Source organism: Astatotilapia calliptera, chromosome 17, assembly GCF_900246225.1.
Source record: "Astatotilapia calliptera chromosome 17, fAstCal1.2, whole genome shotgun sequence".
Taxonomy (NCBI): domain Eukaryota; kingdom Metazoa; phylum Chordata; class Actinopteri; order Cichliformes; family Cichlidae; genus Astatotilapia; species Astatotilapia calliptera.
This window is the reverse complement of record NC_039318.1, coordinates 27,678,825-27,698,273: the sequence shown is the minus strand read 5'-3', so window position 1 is coordinate 27,698,273 and position 19,449 is coordinate 27,678,825. Positions and strand designations below refer to the sequence as shown.

The window sequence follows — 19,449 nt, the reverse complement described above, 5'->3', positions numbered from 1 at the left end:
TCATGGACAAGCACAATAAACCACAAGACCATTTTCTATCTGCTTTTTAGTTACAATTCAAATTCATGTTTCTGTTTTTCCTATTAATATAAACTGTTCCTCATCTGATAAATAAGGATGTTGCCTGCTGTACAGATTGTGAAAGGCAATTTTTTGAATTGTGATAAATAATAGGCTTTGTTGTTGGTCTTCTACCTTATCTGTATTAATAAATAAACAAACAGCAGACCCTGATACAACATAAAGTCACTGTTTCAAATACAAATGTTGTTGAAAAGACATTACAAAGTGCATATCAAATCTTGAAGCCAGCACGGCAGAAGATCTCTCTATAATGACCATAGCTACAAGGTGGAGCAAAAAAGATTAGTGCAATTAAACCAGGTGTTTACCTTAAGTTTATTGCTTTGCACTTGAAGGTATGCTCTGCGTAGTCAGCCCATTCTCCCCTGTCATTTTATACAGAAACGCTTGTTGGCAAGCTTTTACTGCACTTACAGTAAATTATTGGGTTACGTTTGACTTCAGTAATGTTATCTTAACTTCTTTACAGAGAGCAGAGGACACAGTGAACACATACACACATACTCTAAAACCAGGGACAGATGAGAGAAAATAAGCTGACCATAAAGGATAGAAAAACAGTACAAACTCTTACACCCTGCTGTAATAAATAAGTGCACAAAAATCAGGTAACACTTTTCACTTCTTGGGATAGGAGCATAAAGCCCCTTGTCTTTAAAGTCATTCCAGCCAAATTTGTAAAATTAAGATTTCACAGAGACCTGTTGTAAACAAAATGGGATTACTTCAATATTTTATCAAAATCAACAGAACCTTTGATCATCACATTCTAATCAGTCTATACTTGAGTCCAAGTGAACATTTAAGGAAGAATTCCTGGGCTCATAGAATCATACATGAGGACAAAGTGAATACATAATAACATCTTGCTTGCAATACCAGAAATCCTGCTACTGTGTTGTAAGCCTGAACATAAACACCACTTTAACATGATGCGAGGGATGTGAAACAGGCCTTCTGATCCATATGAGTAAGAAGTCTCATGGACCTGATAAATCTTTTTTTAAAAATAGGTTTTTACAGGCACAGCATGGACCTAATGTATGATGATGTTTTAGTCCCCGTTTTCTAAATCTACTTTTCCCAATTAATGATGAAAATCTTAAAACAAACAAACCCACATGAAAATCGATATTTTAAGGTAAACTGGGCATGTCCTTGACCCTATGCAGTTTGCTTACAGGCCACAGATAGGAGCAGTATATGTCACAATAACCTTGTTCAACCTGCATGTTAAACACTTCCTTGTGCTAGTTTTCAGCTTTCAGCCCAATCCTCATGTTTTAATCAGAAGAGAGCAATTTGACCTGAATAAAAAGTCTTCTGGGCTGGATTCTTGACTTTTTAACTAACACGATTCAAAAAGTCTGGAGAAATGGGATCAAATCCAATCAAGTCTGCTCCTCAACTGGCTACCCACAGGGATGCACACTCTTGCGCTCATTATTTATCCTGCACACAAATATGTGTTAGAGCAGGTATGAAAACAGGACCATTTTAAAGTATGTGAATAACTCCGTTACTGTTAGTCAGCTCCAGGATAATGGGATCAGCTACGGCCCAGTACTTGATGATTTTGTTAAAAAGGTATAATGAGTCTTCAATTAAATGTAACTAAGACAAAATATATGATCACCGATTTTAGAAAGTGCACTCATACACAAGAGATCACGTCCATTATGAGTGAGGGAATGTGCTTAATCATAGAAATATCTCAGAACAATTATTGATTCAAAGCGAAACTTTGAAGCAAACTGTGAAGCTGTGTGCAAAAAACTAAACTCCACAATGATACAACCATGATGATTTCATTTAATCCTATTCTCACTGAATCCATTTTCTCCTTGCCCTTGGTGTCAGGTCTAATACATTTATCTGTAAAGAACAGAAACTCATTCAAACAAATTGCCAGACCACCTGACAAACTAACTTATGAGCCACTGTTTGAGAGAAAGATTTCTAGCCCCAAACTGTTGAACAACACAGTTTAAAAACTGCTTCACTGCAGCAGCTTTCACTTAGATGAACAAATCCATAGCTTTACAATCCTATGCCAGGTGAATTCATTATTATGTTTTTATTAATTTCTTTAGTGTTTTGTATTACGCTTATCTGTTGTCTCTGTTTGTATTGAATATGTGCGTGCAAGGATGGATGACTCACTACTGCAGACCAAATCAACCTACGGGTATAAATAAAGTAACTTGAACCTGAACCTGCTACCCTTGAATATGACTACTACACTAAAATAAGTATAATTTAAATAACTTCAAGTTTAGTCTGCCTGATGAAGAGCTTCTAATACAACATTACAGTCAAATCTTTTTGACTAAACACCCCTATTTATTCTAGACTACATCAGTCCCTTTGCCATTTCAACAGAAGGTCTCTCACAATTAAATTTAAAAACAAATCACAGTCATAAAGCCCCTGGCTTCCCTGCTGTGTGACTCCTGGGGTGCCGTAGTGAACAAGGGCCAACTGACTGATTACCCTAGGAAAAGCCTTTTGTTTAATCTAATTAAGACTATCTGTCGCATGAGGGACCTCCATGGTGCTCTACATGGGAGAGTCCATTCCAATGAGAGGCTGCTGTCCATTCAGTGTTAATCAGACTAACACAATGTGGCTCATTCACGTCAACCAGGTTGATACAAATATGTCTTGGAGAAGCTCGGATGAGAAAGCAACCTCCTAATAAAACTACAGAGGCTGAAGCATAGCAAATGTACATCTGTTTTAGGAAAGGTTTGATTTTATTGATTTCTTCATTTCAGAAGGAACAAAACTGGATTTATGGCTGAGATCTAACAAGATGGGCCCAGTTTCTATATGAAATCACTACTATACTAAAAGCCATGTCAAACTAATCTTGCATTGCACAAGGAATCTGGACCCAGCCATCTGATCCATTAGGAAAGGCACCAGTGGGGGTACACGGGAACATTAAGCCATGTCTGGAAATAACACTGGGGATACTTTACTTGCTTTTTCTCACTTTCTACATTTCAAACAGTAACACAAATGCACCTTTGCATGATTTGTGCTGCCCAGAGATTTAGGCTCTTCATTCCTGATGTGGCATTTTCATTTTTATTCTTGAGTATAATCACAATCTACTCTGGCAAAATACACAGACATGAATACACACCCCAAACTCAAAGTGCAAGACTTTATAGTGTTGTCAAACAATATATAAATTTATATATTAAAAAAGGTGACATTGTATTTCAGCAATAGCCATTCCAAGCAAATGACACATATTTTAATCCCAGGAATTTCTGTCAAGAAACTGGGTTCCTTATGGCTGCTGGCTGTCTGTGTTTCCACTGTCGTCTAAACACTGATGGCTCTTTTTACAGGCCATTAATAAAATAAAACTTCACAACAAACTGATTCACTCCCTTCCTGTATGTGGTACTAATTAGGGGTGGGGGGAAAAAAAATCGATACTGTGTAGTATCGTGATATTTTGTTTGCTAATAATGTATCGATACAGGGACAGCAGAAATCGATATTTTGTTACAAAAAACGTTTTTGTGGACTGGAACATGCTGATCAACATGCTCTGACTTCAGAGCATGTTGATCAGCTCCTTTTTCTGAGCAAGAATCCTGACATTCCTTCACTGTCCAAATGTGTTTAACTTTTTTTTGGCAGCAATAAACATGACAGTTTACTTATTTTAATTTAAGACATGTTTTATTTTAATTAAGTTTAAAACTTTTTTATTTAATGTAAAATTATATTTTGTTTTAATTTACTTTCAAATTCTTCAGTTGCTGAATGGGCTGCATAGTTTTCATAAATTGCATAGTTCAGAATAGCTATAATTGTACCAGATGGTTGCATTCAGTTAAGTTGGACTAGACTGTAATACAAACCGTTCAGTTTGTCAACAATATAACTGACTGAAATGAGAGAAAGACTGAGTGCGAGACTTTGATATTAGATAAAATGAATATTGATAAAGTTTACTTTTATGTACAGAATCTGAATATCGCAAAATGTTTTAAAAAATTGCAATAATATCGTATCGTGCGTTAAGTATTGTGATAATATCGTATCGTGGGATGTATGGCAATTCCCACCTCTAGTACTAATTGAGATCAGTAGAAATGTTAGAAAAGCAGCATTCCCACCCGTTAGTTTCCTTCACCTCTGAAAAATACTAGCCAAGAGCAAGAAGCAAGTCATTTGTTGTTGTTTTATTGCAGGGATGAAATTATTTCCTATGTAGTAAATGCAGCTGTAGTCAGGATAGTTTTGGAATTCTTTGTACCAGATCAAGTCCACAAATCCCACCAACCTGACACAGGTGAATTTCAGGGTAGACCATCTTGTACCCTAAAGAAAGCATGTGACTTTCTAAATTTGTTAATGGCCTCAAAAGTACTTGCATCAAGTGGCAGGACTTTAACTTGCTTCGAGCACCATATGGACTATTCAAGACAAGCCTATAATTTTCAGTGTAATTCACTGCACCTCCCACCCCATGTCTTACTATAACATTCACACCCCCTAACCCAACATGCAGCAACAATGCCAAGATGAAAGAAGTGCCAACATTTGCTGCCCTGGGTCAGTTTCGGGTTGCAGTGCAGCTCAAATGTTACAACAGTGGAAAATGATTGTGATTGGATCTCCAAGCCAACAGCTGGCATGGTATGGCTGAATGACAGAGGCCAGAGTTAACCCTTTCCAAGCCTCAGTAGCAGACCGATAACTCAGGGTGGATGTGTGCTGGTTTAACCCAAGAATTACAGACATGCACATCACAAGGCTATTCAAAACTACAGTCACAATGAATCCCCTACAAAGAAGATTGCAGCAATTGGGAACAAGTAGACAGGACAATACTGATGGATGTGTCATAAATATACTTATGTCTTTGTTTCCATGTTAAGGAAACCCTCTGGCAATTTGAATACCTTTATGTGCCAACAACTTGATGCAAGTCAAGGATAGCAATTCTAGGGATCCCTCTGCAATGGAGCTGCCTAATGCGAGAGGTGATATTTTTAGCTTCCCCTAGACTGTCCCCTCCCCCCACTGCTAGCCATTGCCGAACTGGGTCAGGCCATGTAAATGTGGAGGGTACAAAGCAGAGACACCCAGCCATCCTTGTGCTGTGTGGCTTGCAGCTGAGAGTGCTACTTCATCCCACCGACTGGAACCTCTACGTAGCTCTCAAACGCTGTCAGGCTGCCAGTTCATGAGAACGCACAGTCAGTGGTGTCACCGTCAACACGCTTTTCCTCTCCAGCTCCTTTTACTGCATGTATGGAAGGACACGTAACAGCATTTGAAATGAAAGTAAACAATCATCTTTTCCTCCAAAAACTAAGGCTGCTGGATAAATAGAAATAACATTTTATATATGCATTTCACTGTCTATCATATTATATTTATAGATCAATTTATGGACACTTTAAGACTACCGCGTTATTTTAAAAACATTTATTTGTGCTCTAATATTATTAAATATAGTCTTCGTACATTTTTTTTTTCTTTGTGTGTTCTGTCTTGTAGGTAAGCAGATGTAAATTGTTTTTTGGAACAACATGATTTCCAAAAAAAAAAAAAAAAAAAAAAATTCTGGTGCAGTATGTAAAACTTTGTACTGATAACAAGCCAGCTATACACATTTTTTTTAACCCCCACCTGGTAGAGTTTCAATAAACATTTGTGGATTCATTCCTAGTTGTGAATTTCCCTGACCTGTGTACAATTATAAGGCACTACTGCCCGAGGGCACAAATTTGACCACCATTCAGTGCTTTATAGTATTATGCTTCATAAATGATGAAATTCTTTTTTGCAAGTGAATGTTGAAAAATATTAATTTTAAATTAATTAATTAATTAAATTTAAGTTATCATTATAACTATTTGCCAATGCAATTTTACAAGGATGTTAATGCCTGTCTGTGTTACTTCTAAAAGCCTCTCTCTGTTTTTATACCCAATCATTTTACCAACCTGTTTGCAACAGATCTGATTAGTGTTGAGACTTTCGACCACTTTAAGCAATTAAAAATTTAGCATTTACTTTTCAAACCTTTTAAGGAACAGGTTGTACTTTTCTTTTTGAACCTTTGTGCCAACAAAAAGAATTTGCTATACAACAAGCAGTACGAATTTGAAAAGCATAAGCAGTAATATCTTAAATTTACCAACAAATAGTTTGACGCTGTCTTACAAAAGCAATGCAGGTGAAACACATTCTTATAGACCGGTTTTTAACCTCTTACATAACAACAGAACAGACAAGTTATAAAATTTAGTACATAGTGGCCATCTAGGCACATGAAGACTGACCGGTTTCTCAAAACTGTTTATATTAACATTTATAGAGCATGTCAAAAATAATTGTTGCTACATACATAAATGAGGGGAAAGCTGGGCATTTAAATAAGTAAAACTGAGAAACTGACCACATGAGTATTTTTGAGTGCTGGAAGACTGTCCTGTTGTTAAAGTTGTATTCTTACCCTCCACCCCCCACTGTTAAAAATAAATAAATAAATAATTTTTTGGACAAATTCAGAATTAAAATTTCAACATTTACCTACAGAATTTGTTATCATCAAATCAAACATGCCCCTTTTCTTTCATAGTACTGGCCACAGAAATACTATACATGAATATAAAAATTTTACTGCTTTCTACTAATTTCCTCCTGTCAAAGATGTAAATGCACAGCAAGAGGTATGGTTTTATTGAGCTTTTGCGTAGCATTTCATGTGCATAGGATTGAAAATGTTCCAAAATGAGGCATCTTTCATTGAGGCACTTTGAAGATCAGAGGCTTTCTGTGTTCTTGCTTATGTGCGATACCACAGACCATATCGGTGGCCTGGGGTCCTGCTGCCCCATCATTATCTGCTGCAGTCTGAAATTGCTGTTGCCATCATTTCAGTTTTAGGATGCACAATTGTTGACTTGTGCATTATATATTTCACAAAAAAAACTGTGGTACAGAATGCATTGCTATGGTTTAACACATGTCATGCATGTGTTCTGCATTCATTGTGACAAAACCACTTGCTGTAACTGTTAATAAATAGCCTAAGTGAAAATGTATACTAGAAAGAAAGTTTTGAAGCTTTAAGGAACAGACAAATGATTTCATGATCCACATGATTGCATTTGATTCAAATAAAAATTCAAGTGGTATTTCAGGGAGTGATTGTTTCCCACAAATACACTGCTCTGACTTGATTAGGCAGGAATTGCTCTCTCATTGGCTCCACCGTATGATATTACTTGCCCAAGATTTTCAGAGCATGCTACAATGGCAGTTTAAATGTGTAGAGAAGATTACACCAGAGCAGGACTGTATACTGTATGCCACAAGTGATAACATCCAAGACAACCAGCAATGCTTTATGATGAGAGAAGTTGAGGTCTGGAAGTATGCTTCTATTATATAAGCTCAATGACGCTGAAGTTCAAATGAACAAATAATAATAATAATAATACAGTTAAATCATCTAGCCCACTTTAAAAATGTCCCTTTAATCATTGCCACGTCAAACCATGGAGCCCACCATGTTGCAGAGATGCCAAAACTAACATAAATGTCCGTCAGACTGACTGGTAGCATATTTAGACCTTCTGACAGTCTTCAGGGCTATTTTGCAGCACGTGCTTTGCAATTATTTTAATTAGGCACAATCCCAGTATATAATAACTTTTGCCAATCTTCAATTATAGTACATTTGATCTCCTGAAATTAAAAACTGAAGCATATAACTGGTAGTCACACCTGTGTAATTTGTTTCTCGTGCCAAGTTAAACAAGATTTAAATGAACAAGTAGTAATGAATGACTAAAAGACCCTGTAACCTAAAACCCCTGCTTGAAATAATCTTGACCTTACAATCCACACACAGTAAGAAAGATAAGTAAAATGCCATCATTGGTAAATGTTACCATGAATACATGACACTGGTTCAAAACCACACTATATTTAGCTTTCCATGCTGGTTTACATGAGGCTTAACGCCACCTTAGATTAATGACCTGCAGTGGTCACCTCAGTGAAATAATGCTTTAAACTAGCAATTATAAACATTAAACTTGAAGAATTACAGAGTACACTAAGGACAAATGTTAGTAATTTGTCTTAATGTTGGGCTTATAGTTGTCTGCAGTGCAGAGCATGACAATGAAATAAGTGAACATGTGAACCAGCAGCTGTAAGAGGAACTCATCCATGATGAGTTAGGAACAGACTTGGCAGGCGACAACTGCCTGGAAGAAAGTATACCAGATATGCGGCATTACTTCACAGTGGCTATAGCAGTTATCTCAGCAGCAAGGAGCATGTAAGATTGGTGAGAACAACATTCTTCAGCACAGAAAGAAAGAAAAAACATGCACCGCTGAAAAGGACGTAGAGGTGTGGTCTTGAAAGGTTGATTTTCTACAAATGAACTAATGAGCCACAAAGGTCAGGTGATCTTCCCTCTGAAATATAACAATTTTTTGAAAATTTTTAAAAAAAAAAAGTATTCAAATATCTACTGACTCATATTAGTCACTCAAGTAGAGGGGTAATGTCTATAATCAGCCATTAGGGGAAAAAAAAAGGTGGCACAGCGAAGAATAAGAAAAGATATTTTTGTCATTCTTGAGTGACAGCAACAGTCTGAGTTCAAAGGGCTCAGACAAGGCAACAGATTGTGTTACTGATGATCTAAGTGAATCATTAAACAAACTCAATTTCTATATGCTGCGCTAGACAGCTACAATGAAGCATTACTCACAGCTAAACCTGAAAAAAAAATTGACTTCTAACGCAGTATTAGCTAGAAAATTCAAACATATCTCCAAACTGAATCACAGCAACTGTCATTGCAGCTAATACAATATTGTGCAGCAAGATATTGTGATTATAAAATCCGTGTAATTGCTTATCTGTCATTATATTATTTAACAAGACCAGAGTACAGATGACTACTACAGGTGACTAGCACGCTCTGTGTCACCGAGTTTTATGTTCAGCGTCTTTTCATACAACTACAATAATAGAATGTAGAATCACAAGTCATTATACAAACACTGAAAGACATTGCTGGCGCTGCAGCAAGCTGGGTGCTATTTAATTGGATAAGGAGTGATCCCTTCAACTAGACACCAAAAGGTGCTCTGTGGCTGCACTCCACATCGACCTGGATACTGCAGGTAATGTCTGAGTGCACCAATCTATATTACGTCGTCAATCAAGATTAAGAGTGTAACGTTAACGTACGTAATCATCTTGCAGTACCTGGAAGCCCTAAGAAATACGAGATACATTACGGGCAAGTGGAAGGTAATTTAAAGAGACGAGCTGCAGTCAGTGTGTGAGTTTCTATTGCCGTGTAAGTATGAAATAAGCGTTGTTCTTTCAGTAGCGTTACGGACGACAAGTGGCAGTTTTTTTCCCCTTAGTTCGGAAATAACCTGACAGTTTTGCCATACCAGGACATTTAAGAGTGGTAAACAGCCATACTTGCTCAAATGGGTTTCTCGTAATTGTTTCGAGGAGGTTAGGAGATTGGGACTTGAGATTAAAACCTACTAGTTGCGGTCAAATTATTGTCTTCAGAATACGGTACAAATTAAAGTGTTGGACAACAGAATGCGACACCAGCAAATGACAACCCCAGAAAATGATGTTAGTCAATAAACGAAGGTTCAAAACACGCTTACTGTGGTGACAGAGAGCAGAAATGACTAACGCGGTTTTATGGGTTCCCCGAGTTGCCCGTATTGAGTGTGTTGAGCAACCGCAGCGCGTGGACTCCCAGCGCTCGCGGAATATAGTTCCAGGCCGTTTAGCAGTATTACTCCACTAACGTTAGGTATCTGCATATAAAACGGGAACTGCGAGGCGTTAGACAAGCTGAATGACATATCACCATGTAACATGCAATGCAGGCAACTTTCTATTAAAGATATTAAGGTCCATAGTTGAAGTGTTATTTAACAGCGGGACCCCGCGAGGAGCAACCAAGTCGAAACGTTAATGTGCAGCCCAACAGATATGTTATTAAAAAAAAATAACAGCGGTCCTGACTAGCGTACACGGTTAGCAAACTAGCACTAATGCGTTAGCTTATGCTGACTGCAAAGAGGGGAAATTCACAAAAGATACTTCCAACAGACTGACAAGTCTAAAAACTTAGCCATGAGCCATGCAGAAGTCCCAAGCAAACTATGCACAAGCGAATGAAATCTGGCAGCATCCCGGGCTGATTAGCTACCTGTGTTGGAAAACGAACCGCCCCATGTCAGTATCCCTCCAAGATAGCTAACATTAGCTTGGTATACCGCTAACTACCCAAGGCAAGCTACCCACAGTGGTTGGCCCTCGTTGATCAGTGCACACACAAAAAAGAAGACCTTAACCGGTTATGGGGTTACATGCAACATCCAAAATCACTTGGAAAGATCAATTATTGTGTGGCATTTTGCCGCGCTAATAGAGAAAAATATAAGTAAAATAATACTTACTCCGTCCTCTGAAGAGCACCCCAGCTCCCTTTCTCTCTTTAACTCCCCCTCAGTCTCACCAAAGACTAGACTCTCTCCCCTGATCTGAGGTATAATCCCGCCCACTGCGCTGTCACAACCAAAGCCTGCAAACCTCACACTGCCAAGATAGTTCCTATCTCCCTCGAGCTCATGAAAACCCATGTCACTTTGACCGGAAATCATATGAGACATGCGTGCGGTGGAAAAGCGGGATGATGTTGCCGCAACTCACGTGGCTGACTGCTGAGATAATAATCTCTTTATGTTTAATTACAGAACAGATGCAGACCAAGACCACCTATTTGTTTTTTAATGCAACACGATGAAGGGTGCGTGTCTCACAGCGGTATTGTTGCATCTCTATGATTTAAAAATGCTAAAATCAAGCTGAAGCGATAACGGGGATATCGTGAGAGACAACCGACCAAAAAATAACGTTGTAAAAGTGGAACTCGACGATGGCGGAAGTACACCAAGGTGAACCATTTCGCCTCGCCTTTTTCATTTCTGTCACAACACCGCCAGGGACATGTGATGCACGTCAAAAGGAGGATGGGTATGGACCGCTGGTGTGGATTCCCATTGGCTTAGCCAGCATATCAGTCGCCTATGGAAACGGTTACGTCATGATCCCCTAGTACTCCTTCTTTGCTCCCGTGTAGCTTTATAATAACAGGATTATTCAACAGTCCCCCCCAATCATATGATGCAGCCTGCAGACAGTAGGTAACGAAAACGCATCGGTTTTGCTGTCCGGGCGACTCAACCCCACCTAGGCTGCACGAGGCTCTTCCCCTCGACGCCTAATCAAACCTGACGTTATTCTTTCCATGACGTAGTGCGTTTTTTCTCTCTTCACCAGATTCAATGCGTGTATTCTTTGCGATTCCTTCAGTCCTCTCGGGGAGTCACACACTCTGCACAATCAGCCTCCTTATTACTTGGGGCAGCTGTCAATGAAATGCAAACAGCAATGTGAGCCATTAAACCGATGTGACAGAAATTTAACAGCGTTTTGGTACTGCAATAAATTGCAGCACAAGTCCCCTGTAATTGCCTAATATGTTTTTTTTTTTTATGTAACAGAGAGTGCAAGGTGTTAATTGGAATTAGAAAGTCTGTGATCCAGAATTCAGACAAGGTGGTTATTGCAAAACCCATCTGAACTTTGCACAAACCAAGTCAGGTATAGAAACTGCTATTTGACAAGCATACAATACTTTAAAAAATAAAAAAAAGAAAGATTAGTTGTGGTAGATCATAAACAGAAAATAACCATGGCCAGGGTCAAAACTCAGTGTAATACACTTGCTGTCTGGACATAATGGGATTTATCATTAACATGAGTGCCTTGAGTGCACGGCAGCAGCTGCCTCTTCAGAAAGGTCCAACGTGTTTAGGCTTGTGTGCAAATTAAAAGTTGGAAAATATCATTTCAGAATTTCCGAGTCAGACAGACGTCAAGCGGAGAAAAGAGATTTGGAAAGAAAGAGGAAGAGAAGAAGCCGGGGGAAAAAAAACCCCAACTTGATTTATGTAAGATGACTTGTGCAATCATTTGGCCTTATGTCTTTGTGATTTGACTTTAATGGCTCAGTCTAAAGCAGAATGAGGAACAATCAGTCAAAATGCATAGATAGGCAAAAAAAAAAACCCCCAAAAAATGTTGTTCGCAGAAGCTGCTAAATGATGGCTGTGCCTCACATGTGCTCCCACACTCCCTTCGCACATTGTGAGCTGTCAGTTTTCTGCTCTAAAACTTTAGAGCTGTAGCTGCAGCTGCAGCAGTGCTTAGATGCTGATGTTTTTTCCCCTGTACGCCCAGCAGTAACACGGGCCTCATGTGAACAAGCTTTGGCACACAGACTTTGCTCCACAGGCCTTTAAACCCTATAGTGCCAAAGAAGCGACAAGATCTATTTTTATGTCTGCCATTTTTGCAGTTCACTGTCAGTGGTTTTGGTGGCTTCCTAAGTTGCAGCCTGCAGTGCTTTGTGTTGGCCAACCCAGAGCAAATGTTAGGTCATTCACTGACCCCCGAGGGCATCTCTTTCTCTCTTCTTCAGTCCATCAGTCTGTGCATCAGCCCTTCTTCTTTATCTGAACCAGAGGACACACTTTAGGTAATGGTAGGAATGCAAATATAGATTCATAATGGATCTTTACAATCCATATCAAACATATATGAGGACTGTAGATCAGCTGGCCTGCTCTGGAGGAAAGTTGAAGATTTTCGGGGATATCTTTATTCATGTTGTTCAGTCTGGCTCATTTCAGGGGTAGCAAATGAATCTGAAAGATCATAAATTAAGATATTGTTCAGTTTGTACAAAAATGCATGAAAGAATCTTTAGAGGGGACAGCTCTTTACTTCCTGCTTCCTGTTTTTGTGCTAATCAACTGTAAACCTTTCATTTCACCGTTAACCTTAATGTGTATAAGCAGAGCACATAGAGTGTAGTGGTTTACATATTCACTTCACAAGAAAGATCTCAGGTTTGATCCTGGGAGGAAACACAAATCCTTTTGGAAGGGCACCCGGCATTAAAAAAGCCAAATAAAACACACGGAGCTTACATGCTGCGGCAACCCTTTGTGAATAATGGAACATAAAGCATGCATGCATATTTTAACTGTAAACCATTAGAATTCATTACAAAACGTCAGTAAAAAACAAAGCTTTTCCATGATAACGTTTTCTTTCTAGGCTGTGAATGATGTTTGCAATGTCTTTTCTAAAACTGACAGAAAATAAATTGGAATTCTGCCTCGTACCATCACTCCGTGCTTGTTCACTTGAAACCACTTAATCTTTCAATCCATTTAAACACTTATGGACCACAGAAGTGAGCAATATGATGAAGACTCGCACCAAGGGCCTTTTAGTTGTATGGGAAACAATCTAGATGCAGGTTGTTAATGGCAAAAGTGAATTGTTTAGCCCTGAAAGTTGAGTGGAAATGACCACGTGTGTGTCTACGAACGCCAGAAACCAAACCATTGCAGAAATCCTCCTGGTTTTTAATTCTTGAGGAAATTGCATCTATGCAAATAGCGGGACTCTCTGAGAGCCATGTTGAGTTTTCAAATTGAGGAGACCAATCATTTTCCCCACAGCTGTTGCTGAATCTCTCTGTTGACTCAGTTTCTTGATGGAAATTTGCCATATGCTCTGGAGCATCTTGTGAACTACAGTAAATGTCAAGTGTCATTAGCTTTTGTGCATGCTAATGTCTTGTTCATGCTGTTTGAGTAAGCATTAATGATGAAGCATGCCAAAATGCACTCAAAAAGGTGACGTTGCCTTCAGGGTAACTTTTGCATGTATTGCAAAAATGCTCAAAACAGAACCTCATTTAATAATTTAGGTTAAAGGTAAACACATGGTCGCATTGAGGCGGATAGTCAGGGGAGGCAAAAAAGTTAAGCAACACAGCTTTGGTAAGCGTGATTATTCGTTCATCCCAACATAGAGCTTTAATTACTGGGGTACTGTTCTACACACCATGAGACAACATAGCTTGACAAATAATTGCAGGTTCGGTTTGAAAAGCGTCTAGCAACCGGCACTGTATGAATGTGTCTGCTGTTGTGTGAGGAACATTGTTGCCGACTCTGCAGCTTATCACATTTTCAGACAACACGCGGCTCTGAACTGATTAAGACATTTGCACAAAGAAAAAAGCCAAAGGGAATGGAAAACAGAAGCCACAGAAAGATTATCAGTTAATTCCTAAACACTTTTCTAAATAAACACATGACTGCGGTGGAAATGCCTGTGTTGCACCAGCAGATCATGTGCCTCTTGAGGTGAGGCAAGTGGAAAATGTGAACATGAAGATGTCTCATTAGCAGACTTACATAGCCGGGTCCCTATCAGTCAGGACATGCTGTATGAATATTGCTTCCTTTGGTCAGCGATCTATCTACACCACTTTGTTTCTTCAGCGGACATCTCATTTTCCACTGGCTCAGCACATTGGCAAAGCGTTAGACATAGAGGTGTGGGGAGTGACTTCCTCCTTTTGAAGAGGAAGAGGAAAAACAGTGTTCCATACTTGAGAGAAAGACTGTTGATCACGGATGTTGATGTGTAAGAATTTTCCAATTGCAAATTAATCAGAAGTCCACTTTCTAAGTATTTATACATAAATCTCACTTTATGTGATGTTAATATGTCAAATAAAGTTGGTTTTAGTGTTATAAGGTTTGACTGTAACAGACTGCTTAGACCCATTATTGAAAAAGGACAAGAGCTATATTAATCAGACAAAGTTGATATTAGGGATGGCTGTTGCACCGGGTAATAACAAACCTTTCTTATCTAACACATCATTAGTCTGCCATAATCACTGTAATCACATTTTTCCTGAAATCCTGAGTCCAAACATTGGTTAATGTCTGCTAAAGGGACCCCAATTATAAGATTAACATCAAACTCTGCTGACTGGCAAAACAGCCGAGACACAGACACATGAATTATACCTATGGTGCAGACAAATGCTGAAGAGAAGATCTCAAGAGAGACCTTGTGGAGCAGTCTTACTGACAAAGACCCCTTGTGCGAAGGAAAACTGAGAAAGGAGAGGTGGTGGTGGTGGTAGGTGAAGGGGGCTGTCTTGATTGAGCTGCTTGCCTTAGGTTTGTGCATGTTTGTGTTTCCAGCTACCCCAGGAATTTACTGCACGGCACTGGCAAGGACGGCCACAGCGAGGTGAATGGCCTGTGGGATAAAGGCCAGAGTTTTCTGGGAAAAAGGGTAGCGGAGAGAGAGAGAGCAGGAGGAGAAGCAGAGGTCATAGAAAAGGAAGAGAAAGATGGAGCAAAAGTACATAGACAAGGAGTTATTGTAAAAGGCGAAGAGTCAGCAAATAAGTGTGAACTGGAAATAGAGATGGTAAAACAAAAGCTGTGTGTGCCTCGTGTGTGCGTAGGGAAGGAGACAGTGGTCTTACTCAGCCCTGAGCCAGCAGCACTGAGATTATCTGGCCAAGTTTCCACTCGCAAACAATAATTCACCTCAAGTGCCCATTGAGGCCAGACTTTGTAAGGACAGCGACCCACCCAGTGCAAAATTAGGTTGTGTGAGTGGAAGAGTCTGTGTATGGTTATAGTATGCCATCACCATATAAACTTGAACGTGTGATGGCGAGCCATAGAAGGGTGTGTTGGTGTGGTTGCGGGAGGGGGAGCATGCTTTCCATGCTCTGATTTCTGTTGATATCTTCTGTATTTACATTTGGCCCAGCTAGTGGTCAAGCTAGAAAGCGTGTTTCATTCAGGCTAGTGAACATTTTACATGTCATAAAATGCAGGGCATATAAATAGTGTTTATTCAATTACCGCCAAGGCACACAAACTACCTGAGAGCCCACATTTAGAGTTTTCCAGTGCTCATGGAAAACACTGGAACGAAAGTGGAAAACAAAACATACAGGACAAAAATATTGCAGAATTAAACACTGGCTGCGTGCGTTTCAGTCTCAAAATAAGAAACAAATTAAACAAAAAAGGGAACAAACTTGAGTATTTAAGCACAGCTAGAGAGCAAGGGCTAGTTAACATGCTGGCAGAGGTGACTTTGGGTAAATTAGTGGCAACAGGCGGTAATTAAGAATCGTTTTTACTGCGCTCAGTTGTTCAGCTAGGCGTGGAGCTCATCAGCAAATCTGCTTTTCTCTTCCCCTAAAGTCTGAGCAGTGCCACCAGGGACCCAACAAAACAATTAATGGCAACTTAATTACAGGGCCACATCAGATTTTTTGCTTAACCCACAGAATGTGCAGAGAGCAAGAGAGGGGCATGTTGAAAGAGCTTGTTTCCTTAAGATGACACACAGCTTTTTGCAATGTCCAAATCAGAGTGGCACTGACTGGGCACAGATGGGGCACAGAGGAGGAGATCCAATGGGAACTTGGTGCCCTTTACACCCTATTTCTTCCCTTTCACATGGGGGCTTTTCCTCTGGGAAAGGCACAAGGACCAGGACAGGGAGGGTTATAGACTAAGTCCTAAATTTCTTGGTGCAAAGTAATCCTATGGCATTTGTGCACACAAACTCAAGATGGACACACAAATGCACACCTTGTCCTAGGTTAGGCTATAGCTTTGACTTTCAAAGGAAAGAGAAGCAGTACACATACAGTATGTGTGTCTGAGACAGAGAGAGTTAAATGGTTTCAAAGGGAAGCAGTAGGCAAAGTGAGACAGACTACAGGTGGCTTTATTGACAATGAAACAGGTCACATCTGTTCAATAATGCAGAATAATTGTTTATTATATAATATAAAACACTTTCCAAGGACTCGAGTGAATTTTTCATAATTTTTAAGCAACAGTTTGACTTATTGTTAATAGGCTTACAAAACCTTTTGCCAAAAAGAGTTGGACAACTTCGATACAACTCACTTTTGTGAAGGAGGTTAGCAGCTCATTGGCTTAGCAAAACCATTAAAGGCAGGGGCAAACAGGTAACCTGGTAGGATGTGACATAAAATAAAACGAGTGGTGCCAGTCCTTGAGATCACTAATGATAATTTTTCATCTAGTTTCATTAATTAAAAAAAAGTCAGGCCAGTGAAGTGCCTCTATTTTTAGTGATTGTGAAGAAAACTATAAAAATCAATACATAGCAGTAGTTTCTAGAACGGCGCAGTGTCATATTTAGCAGCTCTTACATTGGTCTCTATTAGAAAAATCAAAGCCTGCTCCTGCGTTAGTTTTCTCAAACTAGCAACTTTTGCGACACGCATGCGTGATATATATATATATATATTTTAACAGCTATTCAAATACAACTATTCTTTTGCTTGCCCTACGTAAAAAAAAGAAGCACTTTACACTACAAATACATTAAGCTGTAGTGGAATGAATTAAAGTAATTTCAGTGGTAGCGCCACTGCTTGAAACTCTTATGCACTGCATAGCCCTTTAAAGCCAAGCGTATCATATTTGATGTGTTTTTGTGAGTTTATAGTACATAACCAAAGTTCTTTTCATGATTACACTGATCAGGGCACTTCAAGAGACGCAAGCTGAAATGGAGTATGAAAAATGAAAAGAACTCCTACAGCATCAACTTATTTAAACAAGACAGGAAGAAAACCAATTCTAATGGGCACACAAAATAAAACTATGAACATTAAATAACAAATAAGCACATGAAGTGAGTCAAACAACAGAATATGGTCAAAGCTGCATTTGTGAATGTGAGTGGAATTTAAATGACATTTTCCTGCTTGTAGAACAAACCCCAGACTTTGTGGTTTCCCCGTGGCAAAATTTTTTTTTATATCGTTTGAAATGTGTCTGTGAGATTGAGTATCAACAACTGTTAAGAACACAAAATTGGCATTTACTTTATCTTGAGTTAAAGTTGCATTTTGCCCAACTGAGAACACGCAAAGCAATGCAAAAGAGAATCATTGCTTTTAAAAAATTGTGATTTAAATAAATAGAGATAGCCAGAAAAATAGGCAACATCAGAAATATAAAGACAACAACATACACAATTCATAAAGAACCAGTCATTGTTACAGGAGTTTTAGGAGTGTCCACTTTTTTCATTTTGTTGCACAAAACCGGAGCAAATATGACCTGTTGCTCCAGAAGAGATGCAAATGGGGGTAAAATCACAACCCTGCTTCGTTACCAAACTGTGACCAACCCCATGATTACATGTCATATCCCCATCATCGTTACAACTGGCAAACCCCCTACCCCTGATTTAGAGAGACACAGAGAGAGAAAGGCAGATCCAGCATGATCCTACCATAGCAGATGGATATGTCAGATATGCCTGCTTGGGCTTATGGAGATGCTTAGTGGTAAATGTAATGACCTGTGTCTGTGTGAGTGTGTGTGTGTGTGCCTACCCCCTCCATCCACTGTTCCAATTGCCCTGGATCTGTCTGGGGAAAACTCAGTCACTTTGCTGTGACTGAAAGACAGGGCAGAGCCAGTTATAACTTAAATTCTCCATTTCGGACTGAGACCAGGGAGTTGGAACTTCAGGAAGTCTGAGGCAGAAATAAACAAATAAGAACTGTGTTTACTTTTATGGTTAAAATGACAAATTACCAACTACAATGGCAAGGCAACATGATCGGGCGGAGAAATTGCTTTACACTGTTTTTTAAATAATGTTTAGAGTTAAAGCAGCTCTGCCCATCTCCTGGAGCATCATCAGTAGCATGACTAATAAAACAGTATGTATAAGATTTTAAGGCTTCAGCTTTGTGGTTTAGGAAAGGATTACTCATCAAACAGTCCCACAGAAATGGTGCATGGTGATGGTGTGACATGCATCACTTCAATTTGAGGAGTCTATTTAGGTTTTAAAAGAATGCAATGTGCCCTAAAATGAAGTTACTGAACACAGTGACAAGTTCAGCAAGGCTGTGGTTTAATTTCTTTAAGTCTTAACAATTCTTTTTTTTGGCTTTATTTAGGCTCAGATGACTGTCATCTCTAAATGGTGATCTGTTTGGTGTAAAGGGTTCTTTCATGCATGCTTTTCAATTCCATAATTATCGTTAACACATATTCAGTAACTCTCACTCAGAGTTACTCACTCAGTCTTAAGCCATCTCTCCTCTCTTAACTTTAAAAAGCTGTACAATGGTTAATGGAAACTTTCCTCTGTGTTAGTTTGTCATGTGAAGGGCATTGTTGGAGTTTTCCAGTGCTCTCTCTATAGAAAAACACCCATCCCTAGCATGATGTATCAGAAGTTTGGAGACAGGAGCATATGTTTGTCAAAGCTCTTTTGGCAGGCTTCCTGTTTTGACCTACAGGAGGATGAGAGAGTGTACGTGCGCGTGTACACATTGTTTGGGGA

General features: G+C 39.2%; 1 protein-coding gene across 1 annotated transcript in view; it reads right to left on the bottom strand.

Moving 5' to 3' along the window:
* The window catches only part of atp2b1a (ATPase plasma membrane Ca2+ transporting 1a), a 40,017-nt gene extending 29,211 nt beyond the window's left edge, over window positions 1-10,806 (bottom strand). Inside the window, exon 1 of the mRNA XM_026148142.1 lies at window positions 10,590-10,806. The gene's annotated coding sequence lies outside the window, so the exon portion shown is untranslated. The remainder of the gene's footprint in view (window positions 1-10,589) is intronic.
* Window positions 10,807-19,449: the final 8,643 nt, after the last annotated feature.